This window comes from Acinonyx jubatus, chromosome A1 (genome assembly GCF_027475565.1).
Source record: "Acinonyx jubatus isolate Ajub_Pintada_27869175 chromosome A1, VMU_Ajub_asm_v1.0, whole genome shotgun sequence".
Lineage (NCBI taxonomy): Eukaryota > Metazoa > Chordata > Mammalia > Carnivora > Felidae > Acinonyx > Acinonyx jubatus.
In genome coordinates, this window is record NC_069380.1 from 6313204 (window position 1) to 6338768 (window position 25565).

General features: G+C 43.6%; 1 protein-coding gene across 7 annotated transcripts in view; it reads left to right on the top strand.

Annotated features, from left to right (window-relative positions):
- Positions 1–25565, top strand: part of WASF3 (WASP family member 3) — a 135535-nt gene that overhangs the window by 60089 nt on the left and 49881 nt on the right. For 4 of the 7 annotated variants that reach the window (XM_027064584.2, XM_027064595.2, XM_053210139.1 and 1 more), the window contains exon 2: positions 1052–1148. The gene's annotated coding sequence lies outside the window, so the exon portion shown is untranslated. Of the gene's footprint in view, positions 1–1051; positions 1149–21022; positions 21826–25565 lie in introns of those variants that run through there. The other 3 variants (XM_027064590.2, XM_053210220.1, XM_053210259.1) reach the window with 2 other exon arrangements.

The following is a 25565-nucleotide window of genomic DNA, read 5'->3' on the forward strand; positions in this document are numbered from 1 at the left end:
TGACGAGCATTTCTGTATCTGCAGTGTTTTTAAATTTTTTTTTTCAACATTTATTTGCTTATTTTTGAGGGACAGAGCGAGACAGAGCATGAGCAGGGGAGGGGCAGAGAGGGAGACACAGAATCCGAAGCAGGCTCCAGGCTCCGAGCTGTTGGCACAGAGCCCGACATGGGGCTCAAACTCACAAACCGCGAGATCATGACCCCAGCCGAAGTTGGAAGCTCAACCCGACTGAGCCACCCAGGCACCCCTGTATCTGCAGTGTTTAAAGGGACACTTCCTCATACAAAATGCTTCGTAAAGTTTTGCTGAATGAATCAATAATGATATTCACTAACTTTTTCTTCTGTGTGTTGTTCCTAAGTAAACCGTAACTCTTGTTTGGGTGGGAAACTATACCATACATACTTACTGCTACCTCCTGGCTCTAGCACATTGATAATAAACAATATCAGACTGTTCTGTAGTCTTACAGCTCTGAATATCTATTATCCTGGAAACACTTTCTAGACTCGATTGAGCAAGTATTAAATTTGTGCTGTTACCATTTTATTCCCATACATTCTAATAAAGTATTTATAGGTGACCACCAGGATTTCTATTGAATTTAAATATTTTTGTGTGAAAAATTAATACAAGTGCTTTTATATGAGAGAGTTCTTGTGTGAATCATCCGTGTTCAGTCCATTGTAGGCATTAACAAAACCTTAAATGTATGTGTGCAGAGCCTATGAACCGAGCAGTTCAGTTGAATAGACTTGTAATATACTTGGCTTTTTGTTTTTCTGCCCTGTAGCTATTCACTGTGATTTCTTGAAGTTAATTTCAGAGTTTATTCCAGGATAGGGAGTTGGAGTTATTCAGGAACTCACATACCTTATTAGCTCCTTGCTTAAACTCATTAAAAAAAAAAAAAAAACCAAAACCTAGTTCTGGGAGTAGCACTCCCTTGATGAAATTGTTGACATGTGAAATTGAAATTTAAAACTTTCTCGAAGACTTGAATGCATTTTACTTACTGTTATTTAATTTTTTTTTTTTTTTTTTTTAGTTTTAATTCTGATTGCTGTACCATTGATATCTGAGCCAAAGTGGTGATGCGACTACCTGAGGGACATTTCTGCAACCCGTAAGTCAACACTTATACGGTAAGAATGTGTGCCTCTTACACTTAAAGCCATTTAATTTCTGTAACATTATAGTTTAGAATTTTAATTTAAAATAGAATAGTATAAAAGCCATTTAATTTCTGTAACATTATAGTTTAGAATTTTAATTTAAAATAGAATAGTATAAAAGAGTCTAAGATTTTAACATATTAAGTATTATTGTATATTAACATAAAAATTAACAGCAGATAATATTTTGGCGCTTTAGATCCTAATCAACAGTTGGATTTGAAAGAGAAAAATATAACTTGATCTATCAATTTCATATTAATTTTTGTGTGAAAAACACACTGCTATATAGTTTATGACTAAACTGGGGTCTCGTTTTCCTCCCTACATGTTTTGCCCGTTTACTTTTTATTTCCCAGGGTTTAACCAGTTCTTTATTATCTGAATCTTGTTAATAATGAATGGATATGAGATGTCAAGATAATCAAACCGAAACCTAGTTGGAATTTACCACAACTTACTTTGAACTAAAGTGGTGTTGCTTCTAACGGTGGCTAAAATGAGGTTTTGAATTATTTAGGGATTTAAATGATCTGTATTCCTCTATCTTCAAGGGATAATTCAAGAGGAATGAGACACGGCCAACCAGGAAGGAGAGTTATTCCTTTGAGCTGCATTTTCCTTGTACTGAGTGTCTGTAATTTGTTTTATAGAGTTGTAAAAAGCAAATGAGATGATCTATGTGAAACTGTCCTTTTCTTCCTTTTTTTTTTTTGGAAGGGTAGGGGGAGAATAACAAAAAGTCTTGATTTTGACGTGGGATTTAGAGAGAACACACTGCTCTTCTATCCTCTAAGTTTTTTTAATGTTTATTTTTGAGAGAGAGAGAGAGAGAGAGAGACAGAGTGCGAGCGGGGGAGGGGCAGAGAGAGAGAGGGAGAGAGAGAGAAAGACACACACACACACACACACAGAATCTGAAGCAGGCTCCAGGCTCTGAGCTGTCAGCACAGAGCCCAACATGGGGCTTGAACTCATGAACTGCAAGATCATGACCTGAGCCAAAGTAGGATGCTTAAAAAAAGTAGGATGCTTTTTTTTTTTTTTTAATGTTGCTCTTCATATCCTTTAGAGGAAAGGGTACTGGAAGACCCGATCTCCAGTTTGGTCTCAGTTTGACTGTGGGCATATCGTTTCATTAATTTACAATCAGAAAATTGAATTTGATTTCCATACTTTCACCTCACAGGTGACTTTTCACGAGTATGTCTGTGTTTTTTGACTACAATGAAACTAAGCTAGAAATCAGTATCAGATTATCTGTGAAATCTCCAAGTATTTTGAAATTAAATACCACATTCTAAAAATGCCATGGGTCAAAGAGGAAGTCGCAAAGGAAATTAGAAAATATTTTGAACTGAAGCACCTGGGTGACTCAGTGAGTTAAGCGTCCGACTTCAGCTCAGGTCATGATCTCATCTCATGGTTGGTGAGTCTGAGCCCTGCATTGGGCCCTGCGCTGACAGTACAGAGCCCGCTTTGGATCTTCTGTCCCCCCTACTCTCTGCTCCTTCTTCACTGGTTCTCTCTCTGTATCTCAAAATAAAAATAAACTTAAAGAAAATATTTTGAATTGAATGAAAATGAAAATACAACACATCTCAATTTATGGGATGCACCTAAAACAGTACTTCTAGGGGAAATTCACAGTGCTAAAGGCTTCTGTTAGGAAACAAAAGTTTTAAAACAAAAATCTAAACCTTCACCTTAAGAAATTAGAAGGCAAAGAGCAAATTAAACGCAGACCAAGCAGAGAAGATACGAAAGAGCAGAATTCATTGAAACAGAAAACAGAAAAACTGTAATCAGTGAAACCAAAAGCTGTTTGTTTTTTTTTTTTTAATGAGATCAATAAAATTGATAAACTTGTAGTTTTTCTCTCAGGAAAAAAGAGAGAGAAGGCAGAAATTTATGGTATCAGAAGAGAGAGACCATCAATGTAGATTCTACAAAAGGAAGTTAAAGAGAATATTATGAGCCACTTAATATATTTGATTACTTAGATAAATGGACATACATCCTCAAAGACGCAAGGTACTTAACCTTACTCAAGAAGCAGCAGATAATCTGCATAGCTCTTTATTCAAGAAATGGAATTTGTAGTTAAAAACCCTCCCCCAGAAAGAAAGATGTAAGCCCAAATGGTCTACTGGTGAATTCTACCAACCTTTAAGAAAGAAATAATACCAATTATATACAAAATCTTTAGAAAATAGGAGGAATAGAACACTGATTTATTTTATGAGGCCGTTATTACTCGGATATAAAAAACAAAGACATTTCTCAACAGAATATTAGCAAATTGAATAAAGTTTATATAAAAAGGATGATACATCATGCCAAAGTACCATTTATTCCAGAAATGCAGGATTGGTTCTTCATTTGAAAATCTGTCATATAATTCACAGTATCAAGAAATTAAGCAGAATTTTTAAAACCTGTATAACTATCTTAATAGATACAGAAAGAGCATTTGATATTATTTATCATTTATTCACGATAAAAACTCAGAACAGTAGGAATAGAAGGGAGCTTTTTCAAGTTGATAAAGGTGTCTGTGAAAGACCTACAGCTAAGAATTATAATTATTGATGAAAGACTTCATGTTTTTGCCTGATTTTAGCTCACTCACCGTTCTTACTCAGAATTGTCCTAGTCAGTGCAGTAAAGCAAAATCAAAAACAAAAACATATATATATATATATACACATGTATATACACACACATATGTGGATACATAATATGTTATGTTATATATAGCATATGTAATACATATATATAATATATATGAAAAATACATAAAATATACATTTATAAATATATATATGAAAAAAATATATATATGTGAAAAATTAAGGTCCTATGGCAAGGGACCTGAGAAATGAGCTTCTGGCCTTCTAGCCTCTGATACAGGGAAGGGTACAGAAGAGGTGGGAATAAATGTTAATACCAGTAGACCGTATTTATTACATTTTGGTTTCTGTGATCATGATGTAAAAATTATAAGAACAAGGCCACACTTATGTGACTTGTGGTTTTAAGTTACTGTTTTCTCTAGAGTTAAAAGTCAGCATAATCTGTTGAGAGAGCTGTGGTTCAGCATTTTCTTCTTTCTGTTAATCTAGCCAGAAAGCTTTGTGTAGTACTTGAAAGTTATGTCTTGGTTTCACCTTCATTACATAACTTACTCTTTGGTTTAAAGAAAAAGACTGAAACAGTGCTAAGATGTTCTCTTAAATTCTAAGAGGGCCTATAGAATTACTTGTTGAATCTGTTACAACTATCATATATCTTTGGATGAGTTAAAATTATTTTGTATGCTTATTGTATATATCTTAGAATTTGTTGACATGTTTTGCATAATAACGTAAGCCACATATTACGCCTGTTGATTTCTGTTAAGTAATTTCCATACACATACTTTTATGATGGGTGGCAGTTAAGAATTGAGGGAACCCTGAGTCCTTGTCCCATTTGCCTGGGACCGTTGTATGGCAAGACATTGTGTCCGTGGATGGTGTTACTGGAATCATTTCTAAGTCTATTGCAATCAAATAGTTTCTCAGTCTTAGTGGAATGCTTATAAATGTAAACAAATATTTAATAACTGTGTGCATTTCCATTTTAATTACAGTTGACCCTTGAACGGTGCAATAGTCAGGGGCGCCGACTTCTGCACAAATTCACATACAAGTTTTGATCCCCCCCTCCCCCCCAAAAAAACTTAACTACTGGTAGTCTTGACTGGAAGCCTTCCTAATGATATAAATAGGTGATTAACATATATTTTGTATATTATATGTATTATATACCGTATTCTTACAATAAAGTAAGTTAGGGAAAAAAATGTTATTAAGAAAATCATAAGGAAGAGAAAATACATTTACAGTAGTGCACTATATTAATTGAAAAAAATCCACTTATAGGTGGACTATGCGGTTCAAACCCATGCTGTCCAAGGGTCAGCTGTACATGTTATCGGCCATATCAGTTGGCATGGCAGAGTGGCATAGTATGGGGAGGGTAAGTTTAGGAGTTAACAGAAAAATTTGGGGTTCAGATGCTAAAAACATACAGGCTCTAAGCTTTTGAGCAAAATCCAGTTCAGTCCTTGATCCCCATTTCCCTCCTCTGTAGAAGGAGGATAATCTTGACGAGCTGCTTGAAAATATTAAAAATAATACCCAGAGCTTCTAGCGGACAGTGGGTGCTCAAACAGTGATGCTCATAGAGGATCATACTTGCAGAAATGTTATAAGACTTTGGTATCTGACAGAGCTGGTTTTGAATTGGATTGGAAGAATTAATATTTAAAAAATGCCTATACTACACAAAGCATTGCACAGATGCAGTGCAATCCCTATCAAAATTCCAATGGTATTTTTCACAGAAATAGAACCTAATTTTAAAATTTTCATGGAACCGTGAAAGATCCTGGATAAGCCAAAGCAATCTTGAGAAAGAGGAGCAAAGCTGGAGGCATCACACTCCCTGATATCAAACTATATTGGAAAGTGATAGTATTCGAAACATTATGGCACTGGTATAAAAAAAGCACTGGCAGTGGGAAAGAAGAGAGAGCCTGAAAATAAATCCAAACATATGTGGTCAATTTATGACAGAGGAGCCAAGAATATTCAGTGGGACAGTCTCTTCAATTAACGGTGCTGGGAAAACCAAACAGCTACATGCAAAACAATGAAACTGGACCACTGCCTCTACAGCATACACCAAACTTAACTCAAAGTGGATTAAAGACTTAAATGTAAGACCCAAATCCGTAGAAGTTCTAACGAGAAAGTATAGGTGGTCTCGGCGATGAGTTTTTGGATCTGAACTTCAAAAGCAAGGGCAACAAAAGCAAAAATAAACAAGTGGGACTACATCACACTCAAAAGCTTCTGCACAGCAAAGGAGATCATCAAGAAAACGAAAAGGCACTTCACTGAATGGGAGAAAATATTTGCGACTCCTGTCTCCAATAAGGGGTTCATATTCAGGATATATATAAAAAAGTCATACAACTCAATAGTAAGAAAAATCTGGCAAAAAAAGGACAGAAGATCTGAACAGATAGTTTTTCAAAGAAGACATCTGGATGGGCAAGCAGGTACGTGAAAAGATGCGCAATATCACTGATCATCAGGGGAACGCGTATCAAAACCGTAATGAGCTAGCCCCTGACACCTATGACAATGGCTGTTATCAGAAAGACAGGATGAGGTGAGGATACAGAAAAGAAGGAACTCTTGTGCACTGCTGGTGGGGATGTAAATTGGGGCAACCACTATGAAAAGCAGTATGGAGGTTCCTCAAAAAGTTACAAGTAGAACTCCCGTATGATTGAGCAGTTCCACTTCTGAATATTTATCCAACGAAAACGAAAACACTAATTTGAAAAGATATTTGTACCCCCATGTCGTCATTGCATTTTCAATAGTTCAAGATATGCAGACAGCTTACGTGTCCATCAGTGGATGAATGGGTAAAGAAGATGCGGTGTATGGAAACCAGAATGGAATATTCAGCCATAAACAATAATAAACCATTACCATTTCTAAGTACGTGAGTGGACCTTGAGGACTTTATGCTAAGTGAGATAAATCAGAGAAAGACAGATAGTGTATGGTTTCACTTATATGTGGAATTAAAAAACAAAAACAGGGGTGCCTGGGTGGCATGTTGGTTGAGCATCGACTTTAGCTCAGGTCATGATCTCCCAGTTCACGAGTTCGAGCCCCGTGTTGGGCTCTGTGCCGACAGCTCAGGGCCTGGAGCCTGCTTCATTCAGATTCTGTGTCTCCCTCTCTCTCCCCTGTTCATGCTGCTCTGTCCTTCTCTTTCTCTCTCTCTCAAAAATAAAGAAATATTAAAAAATTAAAAAAAAAAACCAACCAGGGTTATAGATGCAGAGAGCAGATTGGTAATTGCCAGAGGTGAAAGGTCAAGGGTGGGGAAAAATGGGTAAAGGGTTCACAAGGTGCAGACTTCCAAATACAAAATAAATAAGTCCTGGGAATGTAATGTACAGCATGGTGACTATAGTTAGAATATTGTATTGCATATTTGAAAGTGGTCAAAACAGAGTAGATCTTAAAAGTCCCCATTACAAGAAAAAAAATGTTGTAATTATATATGGCGATGGCTGTTACCTTATTGTGATGATTATTTTACAGTATATATAAATTTCAAATCACTGTGTTGTACACCTGAAACTAATACAGTTGACCCTTGAACACAAGGGTTAGGGTGCCGACCCCCCAACACAGTAAAAAAATCTGCATATATAACTTTTGACTGTCCAGAAACTTTACTAATAGCCTGTTGTTGATTGGAAGCCTTACTGATAACATAAACAGTTGATTAACACATACTTTGTATGTTGTATGTATTAGGTAACTGTATTCTTATAATAAAGTAAGCAAGAGAAAAGTCAGTGTTACTAGGAAAATCATAAGGAGAGAAAATACGTTTACAACACTATACCATATTTATAAACAAACAAAACCGTGTATAACTGCGCAGTTCAAACCTGTGTCGTCCAAGGGTCAACTATATAATGTTATAGCTCAATTAAAAAAAAGAAAAAAGACTGGCATCTGACAGAATCTTTTTCTCTCTACTTTTTTTTTTGGTTTTGAATTTAAATTCCTCTGCTTGCTTTTCAAGCCTTGATCTCTTTTTCTTTTAGTTGGGCGTAATACCAGCCTGTAAAGTGGTAGTGGGACATAAATGACATCATGCATACAAATGCTTGTATATGCAAATGTCCCCATTTGTCATCTTTAACTGGTTCACTACCATTAGCCTTTTGACTTGGTTTCTTTGGTTGGTTTTTTATAAAGTTACCCAAAAACCCTGCCTGCTCCTTTTGATGGCGCTCGTGATTTACTTGCTGGAATGTTCCAAAGAACGAAGTTGATAGGATGCCAGATTTGATGGTTGGAGACCAGGTACCTAGGTTGCAAATTTCAGAAGTTCTACTATCTCGTATTTCTCTTAATGCTTTCATGGCCCAAACAATTGGGAATAGTTAACTAAAAGAGCCATTTAATTGTTCTTAATTTTCTTTCATGAGCACAGTTTCCAGTTGCCAAAAATACTGCCATCAGGATGCTTTTGTTTCTAAAAACACAGGAACTCATGTTTAGTAGCAGGTATGCTAAGGAACAGTTGGTAGATTCTACAGCTTTATTGCTATTTTAATTTTATCTCATTTTATTGTGTTCATTCATGTGAAATTGCCAACATTTTGGCTGTTTAGACCAACAAGAGTGGTAATTTCACACGGTTCAACTTGCTGTTTTGGGGTAAGGTGACAATGTGTGCAATTGGCAAATTCCCTAATTTTGTAGCTTATAATTTGTTGTTTCCTCTAAAAACATAAGTTGTAATTCATTTGGATTCTGTAAATTTGTTTGGTGAAGGTCATTCTCACATGCAGAAGAGGAAGGTAGAGAAAAGTGAGACTTGTTTCTTAACAACAACAAAAAAAGGAGATGCTAATTTTTGAGGAGACTTTAAATTTATAGTTAACTGGATCATTAGAAGCAAAAACTAGGGGTGCCTGGGTGGTTCAGTCAGTTAAGCATACGACTCTTGATTTTGGCTCAGGTCATGATCTCAGGGTCATGAGATCGAACCCCGAGTTGGGCGTTGTGCTGGATGGGCAAGGGTCTTGCTTCTCTCTCCCCTCTCTCTCTGCCCCTCCCCAACTAGCATACACGCACACATGTGCTCTCTCAAAAAAAAAAATCTAAACCTTGAGGTCACAGGTGATACCAGGTAAATTCTGAGTACCTCAAAATTTTTCTTGAATTAAAAAAAAAAATACTTATTTATTTTGAGGAGAGCTCAAGTGGAGGAGGGGCAGAGAGAGGGGGAAGAGGATCCAAAGCAGGTTCTGTGCCGACAGGCTTGACGGGAGCGAGCCAGATGTGGGGCTCAAACTCAACTAACCGTGAGATCATGACCTAAGCCACCCAGGCGCCCCCTTCTTGAGTTTTAAAAAATTCTTTGACATCAGCACCGTTCAGAAAGTCATGTCTTTGGCAAGTGATAAAATGCTGTTGATGGTTTTAGCTTCTGAGTGTTTATTGACGTATTTTATGTTATTAAAACAAGGCTAATTTCGCTTAACTTTTTTAACATTGTGTTTATAAAATGTGTGTAGGTCGCCTGTTGATTATACCTTGAATAAGGAGCTGGCGATTTTGGTTTGTTTAAAAAAGCCAAAGCATAAGAGACTCTTAAAAACTGAGAACAAACTGAGGGTTGATGGGGGGATGGGGAGGGTGGGTGATGGGTATTGAGGAGGGCACCTTTTGGGATGAGCACTGGGTGTTGTATGGAAACCAATTTGACAATAAACTTCATATATTGAAAAAAAAATAAAAATAAAAAATAAAATAAAAAATAAAAGAGCATTAATGTAACAGATACTTCATGTGGGTTATAGGTTATAGTATCATGCTAAATAGCGTATGAGCACGTCATGTTCACCACAGTGTGGTACTGATAAATGGCTTCTTCCTCTTGCTGTCCAATTAAAGTAAAAAGGAGGTGGTTAAAGGTAGTTAGTTGGTCAAGTGAGCATTTATTTGCTGAAGAGGAACAATATCTAGGGGCGCCTGGGTGGCTCAGCTGGTTAAGCGTCCGACACTTGATCTCAGGGCTCAGGGAATGATCTCATGGTTTGTGAGGTCGCCTCACCTCGGGCTCTGTGCTGAGCGCGGAGCCTGCTTGGGATTCTCTGTCTCCTTCTTTGCCCCTCACCCCCTCGGAAAATAAATTAATAAACTTAAAAAAAAAATAGGCATGGTATCCAGTGTTTGCATTCCACTTTATGGTTTTCAGGGCGTCTTCAGCGGGGCCTTCTCATCGCAGCCCTTTCAGGCCACTGGGCAGATGTTCTGGCTGCTGTGTGTTAACTAAGGACTTGGGTGTAGTGGGGTTTCAGTGACTCCCACAGGCCTCTCCGCTCCTGAGGAACTGGGGCTTCTGCTCGTGTGGCTTGTTGGGCCGTGCTGGAGAGAGAGGCCCCTGGAGGAGAGCCAGCCGTGCTCAGACTGTAGCACACTCCCTGATGAGGTTGGTGAGGCAGATTCCCTTCAGGTGAAGGAATTCTGTAGGAGGAGAACTTTCCTTAGGGAACTGAGCTCATTTCTGTTTATTATGCCACTAACCGGCCCTTTGTAAATACTCTTGGAGCGGTGGCCTACCTGCTAAATTTATCTGTTTATGTCTGTTTCTTCTGCCGTGATGTTTAGTCCTGTGTCTGTGGCCAACAATAGAGTTGTCTCTACAAGGCCGTCGTGTTAGAACCTAAGCGGTGAAGAAATATTCAGTGATCTCCCAATTAGTTTTCCGCCCTTATCTCTTGTTCGTCTCCACTGATTCATTTTGTAGACGGTTGTATCGAGGCGTAATTGACATACGGTAAACTATGCATATTTAAAATGTACAGTCTGATAAGTTCTGACATGTGCACACACCCATGAAACCACCACCCCCAGCAAGAAAGTGAATCTACCATTACCCACACAACTCTCCTTGTGCCGCTGGTCATCCCTCCCTCCTGTCCGTCCCCAGCCTCCAGGCCACCACCGATCTGCTTTCTGTCACTGTAGGTCAGCTTGTGTTTCCTAGAACGTTATTGTGAAGGAAGAACACTCCTCCATGTGTCTCCTGTATTATAAATTCCTCACCACAGCACCACCTCACTTCTGACGATAGACGTGTGGGTTTTGCACACATCAGGCCATTTGACCACAGCAGCTGGGTGTCCTGCAGTTTAACTCATTTATTTCCCTGGAGACCGCATCGGATCCCGCAGGTTAAAAGTTCTGTCCCACAAGACTCCCCCCCCCCCCCCCCCGCTCCCCCCATCTGCCCAATTTCAGTCTCAAGCCCAGAATGTTCCCTGTGCTTCCAACCGACTGGCTGTAAATTGGGGGTTCCTATGCCCCCACTTCTTGGGTTTTATTAATTAGCTTGAGTGGCTTATAGAATTCAGGACAGCAGTTCACTTAGTAGATGACTAGCTTATTATGAGAGATGTTAAAGGATGTGGTCGAACAGCCACAGGCCTGGCAGAACACAGGAGCTTCTGTCCTCATGGAGTTTGGGCTGTGCCACTCGCCAGTATATGAATGCATCCTGGCTCACCGACCTGGAAGGTCGCTGGATCGTGTCCTTTTGGGTCTTTATGGAGGTTGATTACCTAGGGACAGTTGGTTAAATCACTGGCTCCTGGTGACTGAACTCAAGCCTCTCCTTTTTCCCCAAAGCTAGGGTGGCTGGGACTGAAAGTTCTAACCCTCTAATCACATGGTTGGTTTCCCTGGCAACCGGCTCCCACCCTTCTGACAGTAGGACTGTCTTTCCCAAAGTCACCTGGTGAGGTTGAGAGGGATTTGTTATGAATATCAAAATTATAGCTCTTCTCACTTAGGAAATTCCAAGGATTTTGGGAGCTCTGTACCAGAAATGAGGATGAAAACCAAATACAGATCTTTTACTATAAATCACAGTATCATAGGCCCCTGGGTGGCTCAGTCATTTAAGCATCCAACTCTTCTTTTTGGCTCAGGTTATGATCCCAGGGTCATGGGATCGAGCCCCATGTGGGGCTCTGTGCTGACAGCATGGAGCCTGCTTGGGAGTTTCTCTCTCCCTCTCTCTCTCTGCCCCTCCCCACCTCAAAATAAATAAACTTAAAAAATATATTTTTTATTTTATTTATTAAAATTTTTTTTAATGTTTATTCATTTTTGAGAGTGAGAAATAGGGTGTGGGTGGGGGAGGGGTTGAGAGAGAGGGAGACACGGAATCCAAAGCAGGCTCCAGGCTCTGAGCCGTCAGCACAGAGCCCGACGTGGGGCTCAAACTCATGAACCGTGAGATCATGATCAGAGCCGAAGTCGGAGGCTTAACTGATGGAGCCACCCAGGTGCCCCTAAAAAAATGTTTTTTAAAAAAGATTCTCCCTCTGCCCTTCTCCCCCACTTGTGTACTCTCTCTCTAAAATAATAATTAAAAAAAAATCACAATATCACAATTATGTAAATGGAATCGTACAGTATACACTCTTTTTTTCGGTCTTTTTTATTTTTTAAGTTTATTTTTGAGGGAGAGAGAGAGAGACAGAGAGTGGGGGTGGGGAGGGACAGAGAAAGAGGGAGAAAGAGCGCAGAGCCTGATGCGGGGCTCAGACTCAAGAACCGTGAGATCATGACCTGAGCCGAAATCAAGAAATCAAGTCGGACACTTACCCGACAGAGCCCCTGGGTGCCCCTGGTCTGGCTTTTATTCAGCACAATTATCTTGAGATTCATCCATGTTGTTACATGAATCAGTACCTCATCCCGTGTTACTGCTGATTAGTAGAGTTTATCTATTCGCTTGTTGTGGATTTAGGGTGGTTTCTATTTTTGGATCATTTTGGCTACTACAAATAAAGCTGTATGAACATTCGTGTACAAATTTGCATGTGGGCGTTATGCTTTTATTTCTTTTGCATAAATACCTAGGAGTGTGTGTTTAACTTTCTAAGAACGTGGCAAACTGTTTTCAACAGTGATGGTGTTATTTTACATTTTCTTCAGGGCTTGAGCGTTCCAGTCGCTCTGTATTCCTACCAACACTTGGTGTGGTTGGTCTTTTTTTTTTTTTAAGTTTATTTATTTATTTTGAGAGACAGCATGTGAGCGAGCACGAGCATGAGTGGGGGAGAGACAGAGGGAGAGAGAGAATCCCAAGCAGGCTCTGCCCTGCCAGTGCACGAGCCCCAAGTTGACCTCCATCTTAGGAGCCGTGAGACCATGACCAAGAGTAGGATTCTTAATTGACTGAACCACCCAAGGGCCCCTTATTGCATATATTTTAAATCTATATCTTTTTTTTTTTTGTCATTTCTGGGGATTTGAAGCCTAAGGAGAAGCCTAGACTAGCTTAAGGAGAAGTTCTCACGTAGATTTGTTTTTCTTTCTTCAGTCGTCCCATTCAAATTATAATAGCTTTTGAAATGATTTCCTTTAAAGAGCTAATAACACCACACACACACACACACACACACACACACACCCTAGTTCTTACAAGTTTCTCATTTTGATTGAGAGATTTACTTAGTATTGCTAGGGCCTAAGAAACAACAGTAAGTTACCTGTAATCCCAAATCAAGAAATAGGAGATGGTCACTTTCTCTTGTCCCAAAGGTCCTGTTAAACTGGGAAGTTTTCCTTACCGTACCCACACACAACAGCATTTCCCTGCTTGTCCTTAGAGACTGGGTACATACTCATAGTCTCCTGCACATACCTTTCTGGCAGATGTCAAATGGGAGTTGAGTTACCAAGGTGTCATGCTGAATCATGCCCAGTACAGGTGTAGGTAGAGTGCTTCCCTGGCCTGGGAAGTAGGATGGAACACAAATATCTGGGTTTCTGGAATAGTTAACCAAAAGCCAGTCCCATTGTAAAAGCTCACGTATTTCGAAAATACAAAACAGAATAAGATCAGGACATCTGATGCTTTATGCATCAGCAACAAGGCAGCGTCAGGAGTTGAGGGACCAGACAAAACCCCCTGTTTAGAAAAGATACTACAATATCTTCCACAAATGGAGCCTTGGAAAGACCAGCTTCTTCCTTTCACGGTTGGAGTTGGACCACTCGCAACAGGTGCGTGGTTCAGTGTTGGGAAGGTAGCAGGAAGGAGAGGGACTATGTTGAAGCATCATCTGAGAAGTCAAGGCTTACTTGCATCCCAAGGCAGAGAATTTTTGCGGCCTTGCTGCCTTTATACACTGATAAAACACAGAAATGAAATAGCTTTGGCTTGTTGGTATATTTACAGATGGGCTTATAGGAGGAAGGCTTGCAAATGGGAATGCGGTGGGCAGAGCACCAGCAAAGTCAGAGATTGAGCTAATTTCTCCTCTTCGTTGGCAAATGTCCACAATGTGGGAGAGTTGGGGTCTCTTGGTCTTGCTCTCTGACTGTAAAATGAAGAAGTTAGTCTAGATCTCCCAGGCTCCATTCATCCAGCAAAAGTTTATTTTAATAAAGAGCCGGTTTTGTTGGGCTGGTCAAAACAGGGAAGGAAAATACTGTCTGGCGAAAGCATCTTCGAGGTTCCTAGAGTAGTAACATGCGTGGGGACAAATTTGTACGCACAACAAAGAAATAGAAGACAGGCGTAGGCTCCAATATAAAATATATTCTCTAGTCCCAGATATACGGAGTATCTGGTTGTATGGACGCCAGGGCCATTATGGACTTGGAAGCAGAAGACATATTTTATTTTTATTTTATTTTATTTTATTTTATTTTATTTTATTTTATTTTATTTTATTTTTTATTTTATTTTAATTATTTATTTTTAATTTTTTAATGTTTATTCTTAGAGAGAGAGAGAGAGACAGAGAGAGAGAGAGGGAGCGAGCACGCCAGCAGGGGAGGGGCAGAGAGAGAGGGAGACGCGGAATCTGAAGCAGGCTCCGGGCTCTGAGCCGTCAGCACAGAGCCCGTTGTGGGGCTTTAACTCAGGAACTGCGAGATCATGACCTGAGCCAAAGTAAGCTACTTAACTGACTGAGCCACCCAGGTGCTCCTATTATTATTATTTTTAAATGTTTGTTTTTGAGAGAGAGAGAGAGAGAGAGAGAGAGCATGAGCAGGGGAAGGGTAGAGAGAGAGGGAGACACAGAATCTGAAGCAGGCTCCAGGCTCTGAGCTGTCAGCACAGGGCCCGACGCAGGGCTCGAACTCATGAACTGTGAGATCATGCTGAAGTCGGACACCCAATCGACTGAGCCACCCAGGTGCCCCAAGACGTATATGCTTTAAAAACATTTCATATCTAATAGGAACTTAGTAATTTATTTAAATAAAAAAAAATCCAGACTAAAGAAGGATATAAAACAGAGCATAAGAATCAGTTTAGCTAAGTGTAGCTAAATAGAAATAAATGGTGGAAGTTTCTAGAACAGAGACTTTTTTTTTCCTTTTTTTGGGGGGGGCACTCATCACTCTTCCCCACAATAACCAGGAGAGAAAAGAGAGGAGAGGGACCTAAGGATTTTTCTTAGCGATTGTTCTTTGCCAGGGTCCCCACTCTGCTTCTCTATATTCTCACTTAACGATAATTGCTTTTTGTCACCTATACTGGCTTTGAGGTTTCTCCCCGAGGCAGAGAAACTGCAAGACAGGAGCCAATGGGGAAAGCGTTGGTGGGGAGAAATCTCAACCTAGACATCTGACCTCTGCTTTTTCAGTTCGAACCAGATATCAGCTTCCACCTGAAGTGTCTTTTGGTGCCTTTTGGTAGCCCACAAAGGGCAAAGGATCACTCTGTGTCTCAGAATGTCCTCCAAAAATAGGTACGGGACACACATTTCAGGTACATCATGTTATTCGGCAGACCTGAGTCTCCTGTTGCTCCCTGGATGCTTGCTTGTTGCAGCTGCTTGGCAGTTTTTAAAAATAATGCGATGCCTCCCATGGACCTGGAGTAAGACCTCTGTTCATCCGCTAATGCTTGTTGAGTAGCGGCTCCTGCGTGCCGGGCGTGGCGCTACAGGCCTGTGATGCGGGCTCCCTCCTCCCCACCGCCCTGCTGCTGAATCCTTCTAGTTGTGTTTAAATTTAGTTTCCCGGGTGTGAGAAATACCTATAACGTAGGGCTTGTCACACTGGGTTGTAACTTAATTTATATGCCTGGGTCTCTCACTAAACCATTACTTTTTTGAGGAAAGGAACTCTTGTGTTATTTTTGTCTGTTCTTCGTATTCCCACTGAATACGCACTAATAATAAGTAATAACTAATAAGAATAATAAAAACGCACTAAAGCTCTAGAAAATAATGTCACAGGTTGGGAGTTGAGGAATCCTGGGCTCTTCCTTCAGCCTTGGGAATGTAACATTAGTGTGAAATGTCTTCAGGGACTGTCAGTAGGCAGGCAGCGTGCTGTGAAACGAGGGTGTACACACATGGCCCTTGCCCTTCGGAATCCACAGGGGCTGGTGGGCAGTGTTGGTGGGAGGTGAGAGCAGGGGCTTGGAAGCAGTGTGTCACTTAGTTCTGAACGAGCGTGGAGACAGGACCACTCCTGCTTAGATCGCTCTGGATCTCATACATACAAGTCAGCGTGATTGAAAAGCCAGACACGGGCGGCACGCACACGTTGAGTTTGGCGTGTGTGTATCGCCCGAACAGTGTGATTTGGCTCTGCCTCGCGTGGCACTGATTGCCTGGCACTGCGGCAGTCAGAGCCAAGGTTACTGGCGCATCCAGAATAGAAAAGACAGAATCATTAACACCGTCAAGTTCTGCAGGCTGTGCGTGCTCTCAGAACTCCCAGGATCGTCTTTGTGGCTGCGGAGTGGAGAAAGGAACCTGTCACAAAGCCTGTTGGTTCAGTTTTGTACACTTAACTCTAACGCTCAGTAATACGGTTTTAAAATCTGTCCTAAAGACTTAATGCAGTTACTAGAAGTTACTCTGCATCCGGTCAGCCCTTCGTACGATTGTGGAATAAGCTGGGGAATGATCACAGTTGTGGGTTGTGGGTTTCAATTTATACTCCCCATGGCAGTATGTTCCATGCATGAAAGCTATTGTCTGTACTCCTACGGTAGTGTTACTCCTTTGTTTCCAAAACAGTTTGCTCACTTTGGGGTCTGTGCACACAGATACTTAGAGTACCCTCAGATGGTCAGTCCTCAAGAATGTCCGTTTGCTTTCTTGTCCCTTTGTGAATATAGTTAGCCGTTTCAGGTCTTAACAAAAGAGGAACTGATGTGTTCATCTTGTCCTTACCATGCTGCCAGAGAGTTTCTTTTCCAATTACGATATAAAAAGTTGGAAATGAGCATTGCTTCCATCAGTAAGAGAGAGCAGCCAGATGATCTATAAAGTAATAACTTATCTTGAATTATAAAGAGTAGCAAGCCCTCCTGAGGAGAGCAGGACTCTTAAACTGTTTTGTGTTTTGCAGAGCATGGGACGGGGGGGGACAGGTGACCACCATCAAAGTGGCTAAAAGGAGCTCTTAAAGGTTGAGTGTGAGTGAACACATCCGTTCGAATAACCAGGAGCCTAGATACAAGGGGGGTTCACACTCGCAAGCTCTTTAATGCAGGCCTCCACCAGGCACTGGTAAGAAAGAAGAGGGACTAGACATGACCCCACTGGTGGTGCAGCCATGCGGGGGATGGTCGTACTGGGGGACTGGTGGGCTGTAAGGTCCCTTATTCTGCTCCTTCTCTCCTTTGACACAGAAGTTGTTGGGAGGGCAGCAAAGCCCCCAGGACCCAGGTAAATGTGAAGAGCCAGATGAAGAAGTACATGGGATGAGGTCTCGAAGGGTCCCAGGGACCAGAGCTTCTGTCCCCAATTCCCACAGAGTTGAGATTTGCCACCCTCCTGGTACATGAATGTGTTCACCAACCTGGGAGATCTCCACACCCCATAGTTTGGGGATTTTTAATGAGGTTTCATCACATAAGCATGATTGATTTCCATTTCCCTTCATTTCCAGTCCCTTTGCCTCCCCCATGAGGGGGAGGTGCAGAGAGACAGGAGGAAGAAAGAGAGTCCCAAACAGACTCCACGCTGTCAGACCAGAGCCCGAGGTGGGGCTGGATCCCATGAACCCCATGAACCGTGCGATCATGACCTGAGTCAAAATCAAGAGTTGGAAACTTAACTGACTGAGGCACCCAGGCGCCCCTCAAGTATTTTCTCTGGATAATTCTTTCTTTCTTTTCCTTTTGGATTTCCAGTTACAAGTATGTTACACTGCTGATATTGTTCCATACTTCTTGGATGTTCTGTGCTATCCTCTGTGTTTGTGAAAGCTCATGCTTTCTCTCTCTCTCTCTCTCTCTCAAAATAAAGACATAAATATTCTTTTTTTTAAACGTTTTTTTAACATTTTTACTTATTTTTGAGACAGAGAGAGACAGAGCATGAGCAGGGGAAGGGCAGAGAGAGAGGGAGACACAAAATCCAAAGCAGGCTCCAGGTTCTGAGCTGTCAGCACAGAGCCCAAAGTGGGGCTCGAACTCACGGACTGTGAGATCATGGCCTGAGCTGAAGTCGGATGCTTAAGTGACTGAGCCACCCAGGCGCCCCAAACATAAATATTCTTTAAAAAGAACACCACTTAAAAAAAATACTTGAAGAGTTGCTGAGAATTTTCCAAAATTGATGGAAGCAAAAAAAAAAAAAAAATTAAATAAGGAAATACATACAAATCCAACAATTTCAGAGAGCAAGAAATGCGAACCCCCCCTCCAATTCTATAAACACAAGAACCAAGCTGCTGAAATACCAAAGATAAACAGGAATATCTTAAAGGCAGCCATAGGGAGAATAAACATTACAAATGGAGGAACAAAGATAATAGTGGAATAACATCTGTAAAGTACCAAAAGACAAAACAAAAAAGCCTAAATCTTGGCAACCCAAATTTCTATACCCATCAAAAATATCTTTAAAAAAAAAAAAAAAAAGGACCATGTGAAGACTTTTTAAGACAAACAGAAGCCGAGGGAATTTTTTTTTTTTTTCTAGGAGATCAGCACTACAAGAAATGTTGAAAGAAGTTCTTTAGGCAGAAGGAGTGCCAGATGGCAGTCTGGATCTACACAGAGAAATGAATAGACCCTGATATGGTGAAAAATGAGGGTGAACATGAACGTATCAGCATTGGAGAAAGGAGACAAAAATGCACGCTTCCGAGGTTACAGCCAATGTTCACACACGATGCACGATGTAGTTCAGTAGTAGTTGAAGGTAGGCCGTGATTACACATAGATCGTAAGATGGTAGGGAAACCACTTTAGAAAGGTTAAAAGTGAATAAAAGCCAGTTATGGAGATGAGACATCAGGAAAATAATTACTAGAGGACAGAAAGACGGCAAAGTGGAGCAAAATGCAGAACATAGAAGACCACTGGCAAGAAGGTTTAAATTCTACCTTATCGTTACACTTGAAAGAAAGTACATGACCTAACCACACCGATTAAAAGACAGAAATTGTCATTTTGGACAGATAAGCAAGACCAAACCGCATGCTGTCTCAAACCTACTGTAAAGACACGGAAAGGTTAAAATTGAAAGGAAGAACTTACATTGCATAAACACTGGTCAAAAGAAGGGATGACTGAAGTAGACTTTGAGATGGCGATCAAGCTCGGGGGTGAAGGGAACGTTACATAAGGACAAGGGGTTTATTTCACCAGGAAGACGTGATGATCTGAAATGTGTGTGTAGATTCAACAACAGACCTTCAAAATACATAAAAACTGATAGAACGCCAGGGAGAAATGGACAAATCTATTACTGTGGGCAGCCTCAAACCTCCTCTCAGGCATTCAGGGAACAAGCGTACTAAGAATTAGTTAAGAAAATAGAAGATCACAACATCATCATCATCAGTCACCACAGCTGAACGCACGTCTGTTCGCCAAGACACACATGTGGAATGCTCACCAAGACAAATCATGCTTTGGGCCATAAGACACGTCTCAACAAATTTAGACAAGTCCAGACAAATTATGTCTTCTGAATACGGTGAAATTAAACTGAAAATCAGTAACAGTAAGTGATCTGGAAAGATCCACCAGGGACTTAGATTGCTGAGATGACAGCTCATCCCAGGTGGTTCAGTGTGGACGGGAATGGTTGGGAAAAGGGACACTCCGAGAACTTCACACCGTTTTTAAACATTTGTTGAATTGCTTTTGTAACCTTTTTAGAAAAGACATTCCAATTAATCATTCTATAGGAAGACTTCAGAGTTTTATAATACGGAATTTCATTTTATGTATTGTTTTAAATGTTTATTTATTTTTGAAAGAGAGGGACAGAGAGAGCGAGCATGAGTGGGGGAAGGGCAGAGAGAGAGGGAGACACAGAATCCAAAGCAGGTTCCAGGCTGTGAGCTGTCAGCACAGAGCCCATCGTGGGGCTTGAACTCACGAGCTGTGAGATCATGACCTGGGCTGAAGTCGGACGCTTAACTGACTGAGCCACCCAGGCGCCCCAGTGTATGGAATTTTAAAAAAGAGGTTAGATAACTTATTGGAAGAGAGAAAAGTTGCCTTTAAGTAGAAAGCACACTGATATTACTTGAAATTCTTTAATCATTTGACTTTAGTTAGAAGATTACCACTCTGGGAAGTGAAATGCCAGTGTTTGGACATTCAGCTGCCATAGTAAGTCAAGTTGCAGGAGAAATTCAGGTGTAGATTAATTGGACACTAAATAAAATTAGAGGGAAAAAATTAAGTATCTTACTTTAGGAATGAATGGTAGATTAATATTAAAATTTAATAATACCATCAGCATGTTACTTTTTTTTTTTGCCCAGCACACATTTTCATGTGAGCTGTAAGGAAGGCAGGGAAGGTGTAATCAGCACACACAGGGACTCAGGGTTAATTTGTTAATGCAATTCATAAATTGGAGTAAAGAATACGTTTTGCTCTATATTCGACATTGTCTTCCCCATTGTTACCCACTTTACCCATATTATTCTCTGCTGGTCACCAATCCTTTCAGTTTTTCACTATACCTCGCCGATCGTTGTACTCACCCTTTCTCGTTCCACATTTGAGGACCACAATGGAGAGGGTTATAGGCACAGTGAAACGTGATGTGATACAGTGATGGAGAGGCTGGGGGGTTAAGAGAGTCCTCATAGGAGACGTCTACGAAGTGAAATTAGCCATGTGAGTTTCTGTGGACACGTACAGCTGCTGGGTAAAGTATAGCTGACTGTGTTTGTGAATTTATGTGGTTTTTTTTTTTTTTTTAAAACCTTGCCTTGCTGGAAAGAACACGTTGGAGGCCTGTCCATGGGTGTTAGAAGCCAAGGGGGTCGAGAGGGGAAAGGACACCAGGTGCCGGAGGCTAGGTTCTGATGCTGCCCATGGTACAGAAACGTGTGTCCGGCCAGCCTGAGGCAGCGAGCTAGAACTGGAGCCTCAAATGAACACTGTGATTTTCAGAGGGTTGTCAGATCCCTTAAAAATTGGGTGGAAGAACGGCTCGCCAGCCTTGAGAAATGGCTTGCCATCTGCCTGGGGCTCCAGAAATAAAAAAACCCAAGCTCTTGGTAGGAAATTAGAACCCTCGTCATGTGCCAGGGTCTCTGTCAAAGCAAACACAAGGTTGCTGTGTCGGGAAACTCCTGAAACGAGGTGCGGAGAAGAAAGCCCCACCGTGAGAACCAAGTTAACGATGAGATAGATGCTCCAGGAAATCGGCAGGTGCGGCACACACGCGCGCGCACACGTGCGCGCACGCGCGCTGACTGAGCACGCTAGGTAAGGTGGGTAATCAAGTACCCGGATCCTGCCGGAAGCGGACAAGATGCGTGTCGCCTGGCTTGCACGCGTGCTCTTCCCTGCCCTTTGTGTAAACGCAGCCTTCCTCCTGGTCCCAGTCGGCTTCCTCTGCCCCAAGGGGACTCTGGTCCCTGGCCCAGGGGGTCCAGGGTGCTGCCCGGAGCCAGAACCTGCAGTTCCCTGGGACCTTGACCGTGGCCCCTGCCGGAATGAGCCCTTCCTGGCCCTCCAGAGTCCAGTGGGCAGGGGCAGGAACACAGAACCCTTCAGTGGGCTCTTGGCAGTGATGGTAAGTGGGTCGTGGCAGCTTCCGCCTCCTGGCTCCTGAACCTGCGTGCCCTTCTTAGGGACGCGGTGCCACAGAGCGGTCTTCGACCTTGCAGACCGCATCGTGCAGCGTGGCACCCATTCTGTCAGACCGTCTCTCGAGCTGGTGCTTCCGTGTGCTTTGAGAAGGCGGTTGCGGCACTCGGGGGGGGGGGGGGCGGGCATCTGCATCTGGACGGTGTGGTGTGTGTTACCTACCACCCACCGTGTTGGGTCCAGTCCCGAGCCTCCCCGCTGTGAAGGGGGGACCCCTGGTCAGATGCGGCGACGGAGCGATCCCATCGGGCAAATCTGATGCCGCGGCCTCGTGGATCTTGCCCCCTCGGTACTCCGCGCCTCTCCCGTGGGGGGCGGGGGGGTTGACACGATCCAGGAGTCTTCCCACTGTGCCCGCTCCCCAGTGCCTGCCCCGTATGCTTGTATCCAGACTTCCTTGTCCCTGCTGCTCTCGTTCTTTACCTTCTCGTTCCCCTGACCACACAGCAGGCAGCCCAGGCATCTGGATTTTCAGCTCAGGCTCCCTCTCCGTTCGGCACAACTGCCGTGTCGCACCTCCGCGTGCGGGAAGATTTTCCTCTCTGGTGTCTTCGAGGGCAATCCCCAGTTGCTGCTGTAACAGAGCCATGGGCGCTCTTTGCTTTCGTCCCTGACGTCAGGCTGACCCGTCTGTCATCCAGGCTCGTGCCTGCCCCGCTCTGCCCGCTAGACGTACAAGTCGGCGTTTCGCCGGGGGCACGGGCATGGAGTGCGCCGGCAGCTGTGGTGGGGGACGTGGAGGAGGTCTGGACTTCCTGCTCCTGGGAGTCACTTGTGCCTTCCACGCTGTCTCATTCTGGGGAGTGCCCTTTCCATCTGCTGGTGAACTGGTTGACCTACAAACCCAGCTCACCGGGGTGGGGGGGATGGGGATGCTTGCGCCTTTGCTGTTGGTGACCTCTACCAGGGCCTGGTAATGCACACGCCAGGAGCTGTTCTCAAAGGGCGTATCATTCTCTGCTGTGATGGCGTGGCCTTACTTCAGAATCCCAGGGGGGTACGTTTGATTCTCCGCCTGGCACTTGCCAGGGGCTCCTTACTGCACCTGTTCCCGATACGGACCCCTCCCTACCGTCCAGGGTCACTGGATCCTACAGCCTAAACATCCGGGCCGCTTGTGCCAAGCCCGGCCCTGCTGCAGAGAAAGCCTCTTGCTCTGGGCCCCACTCCCAGGTGGCAGCCGCTGTGCCACCCGGTCTGCGGGCCAGAGCAGCATTCCCAGCTGCGTTGCCCCCACGACCCAGCCGAGTGGGCGCCGCACTTCCTTCTTTGTGGATGTGTCTTTTACTCAGGAGGGGCTCTCCCAGCATGCCTCCAACTGCCACGCCCCTCGAAGCTTCACCAGAGTTGCCACATCCAGAGCCTTCCCACGCTTTGTCTTCCACGCTCCCCCCGAAGCTTGTGTCTCTGGGGCACAGCCACCCACCGCTTGCTTGTCCTCCCCGGGCTGCCTGATGTCAGTCTCCCCCGCTGGCACGCGGGAAGGGACGTGTGCAGCCCGCACGGGTCACCTGCCAGCCGTGGGGGCGAGGCCTGTGCGGCGTCCCCCAGTGGTGTGCTGACCACTTCCGGAGGGAGCTGGGGGGTGGTGCACCCAGCATCCTCATGGGCATCCGTCAGGAGTCCGTGTTCCAGTTCTCAGGATCCCTGAAAACCGCAGCCTGGATCTGCATACTAACAGAATGCTCTGACCGAGCATTCGAACATCTTGAGCTCCGTAGCTGTCACGCAGTCCAGTCCGCAGTTCCATTTCAGGTCACCACAGGTCACTGATGAGGACCGGTTTACACCCACCAGGAAGGCTCCGGTGTTCTCTCACTTAGCCATTGACTGCTTGTTCACAGCTTTCGGTCCCTCGTTACCCTTACGCAGGCCATCAGTGCAGGCTAGCAGCCACGAGCCAACCCTGCTGTTGTTGTAGATGTTTTTTACCTTCTGGATCTTCCACGGGTCCACACTGTTATTCCTGTCGTGGCATTTCCCTCCACCGGACAGTTTCCAGGTCACTTACGGCTCAGTCCCCGTAGCAGGTGAACCAGTCTTGTGGCGGGACTCTTCACGCCTGCCCTTTCAAGACGGCCGCCTCCTCCCCTGCACAGTGGTCTGTGCACGAGGCCCGTATCCCTGGATTACTACCCGTTTTTCTTAAACCACTCCCAGAGCCGCTCCTATTTGTCTGGGTCCTCGAGAGAAAGCCATCAAGATGGGGTCATACCTGCGAGGGTTTGGTTACGGGAACTGTGGTGTGGAAGGAAAGAGAGGAAGCGAGAAGAGGCCGGAAGAGGCATCAGACCGGGATGCAAGCCTGACCCCCCCCCCCCCCCCCGCCCAGTGAAGTGGGGGGTTGGGTAGAAGTGTCCTCTCCTCGTTGGCCGTGCATTCTGAGGAGGGTTGGGCAAAGCCCTGGGGTATCCTTGTCTGCCTCTTGTCTTTGCCAGTTTGTCTGGGACTTCATTCTCATTTCTTGGCCGTGACTGTGGCAGTCTCCACCTCCTGTGGCGGAGGGGTTACCCATGCCTGCTGTTCGAGAGAGCAGCAGCTGAGCTGGGTGTGGGGTCCCACTTCCGAATTCCCAGGGAAGGGCTCTGGCCTGCTTTCAGCCGCGTCTGGAATCTAGTTCACGGTTATGTGAACCAGGTTGTCTGTCTCTAAATTGAAACATTTCCCAGAAAGGTTGGGCGAACTACAGGTTTAATAGCAATACCTTATGTAACCTCTAATAATCCATAAATGTATGATTAGCAGTCTTTGATTTTTTTCTTAGCGCACAGGATGACTTTGAAGAATGCTCCGGGTGCATCCTAGTTCTTCAAGTGAAGGAATCGAGAGGCATACTTAAGTGATTTGTCGGTGACTAATTGGGTTAGTTCATTACGTGCCCGTTTTTGTCGTTGCAGAGCATTTTCAAGAGTAATGAGTGACCCAACGTTTTCCCCTTTACCTCTACCCTGCCGTTCAGTGTATTCAAAACTGGATTAGTGTCAGGTAAAATAAAGGCCGGCGGGGGGAAAATTCACGTGTTAGGGTACTTCACCCTGAATCGGGAAGTCATGACAGTCATTGCTAGGTAATTAGAACTTTCCAAAGGAACTACAAAGCCATTTTTCTAAAGTTGAGAGGAGAGTAGCATTTCCTCCCCCTGTTGTATCGTTTGTATTTAGACAAGTGTGGGGGTGCCAAAGAGACGTATAACGACCGTGAGAAGTGAAGGCTGGGATTCATTAGAGCTGAAATACTGGAACAACAACACACGCAGTGCCCAAGGAGAGGGCCAAACAGAGACGTGTCTGCCTACACATGTCGGCGTGTAACCAGCAGATGGTTTTTCAATGCTCAGGTTGTGTTGGGGACCCTGGAAGTCGGTGTGGGAAACACAGAACTTGTAGGCTCAGTCCCTGAATTCAGAAAGCTTCTAGTCCACTTCGGGAGGAAGTCCTAGCCTGGGGCCAGGCATGTAGACCCCTGCAGTTCGCTTGCAATGGTAAGCAGGGACACAGATACATCGCTGCCATGTTGCTTCCTTGGAATCCTTCTCAGACTTCCCTGTTGTCTTAAAATACAGTATGCTGGGGTGCCTGGGTGGCTCATTCGGTTGAGAGTCCAACTTCGGCTCAGGTCACGATCTCGCGGTCCTTGAGTTCGAGCCCCACGTCGGGCTCTGGGCTG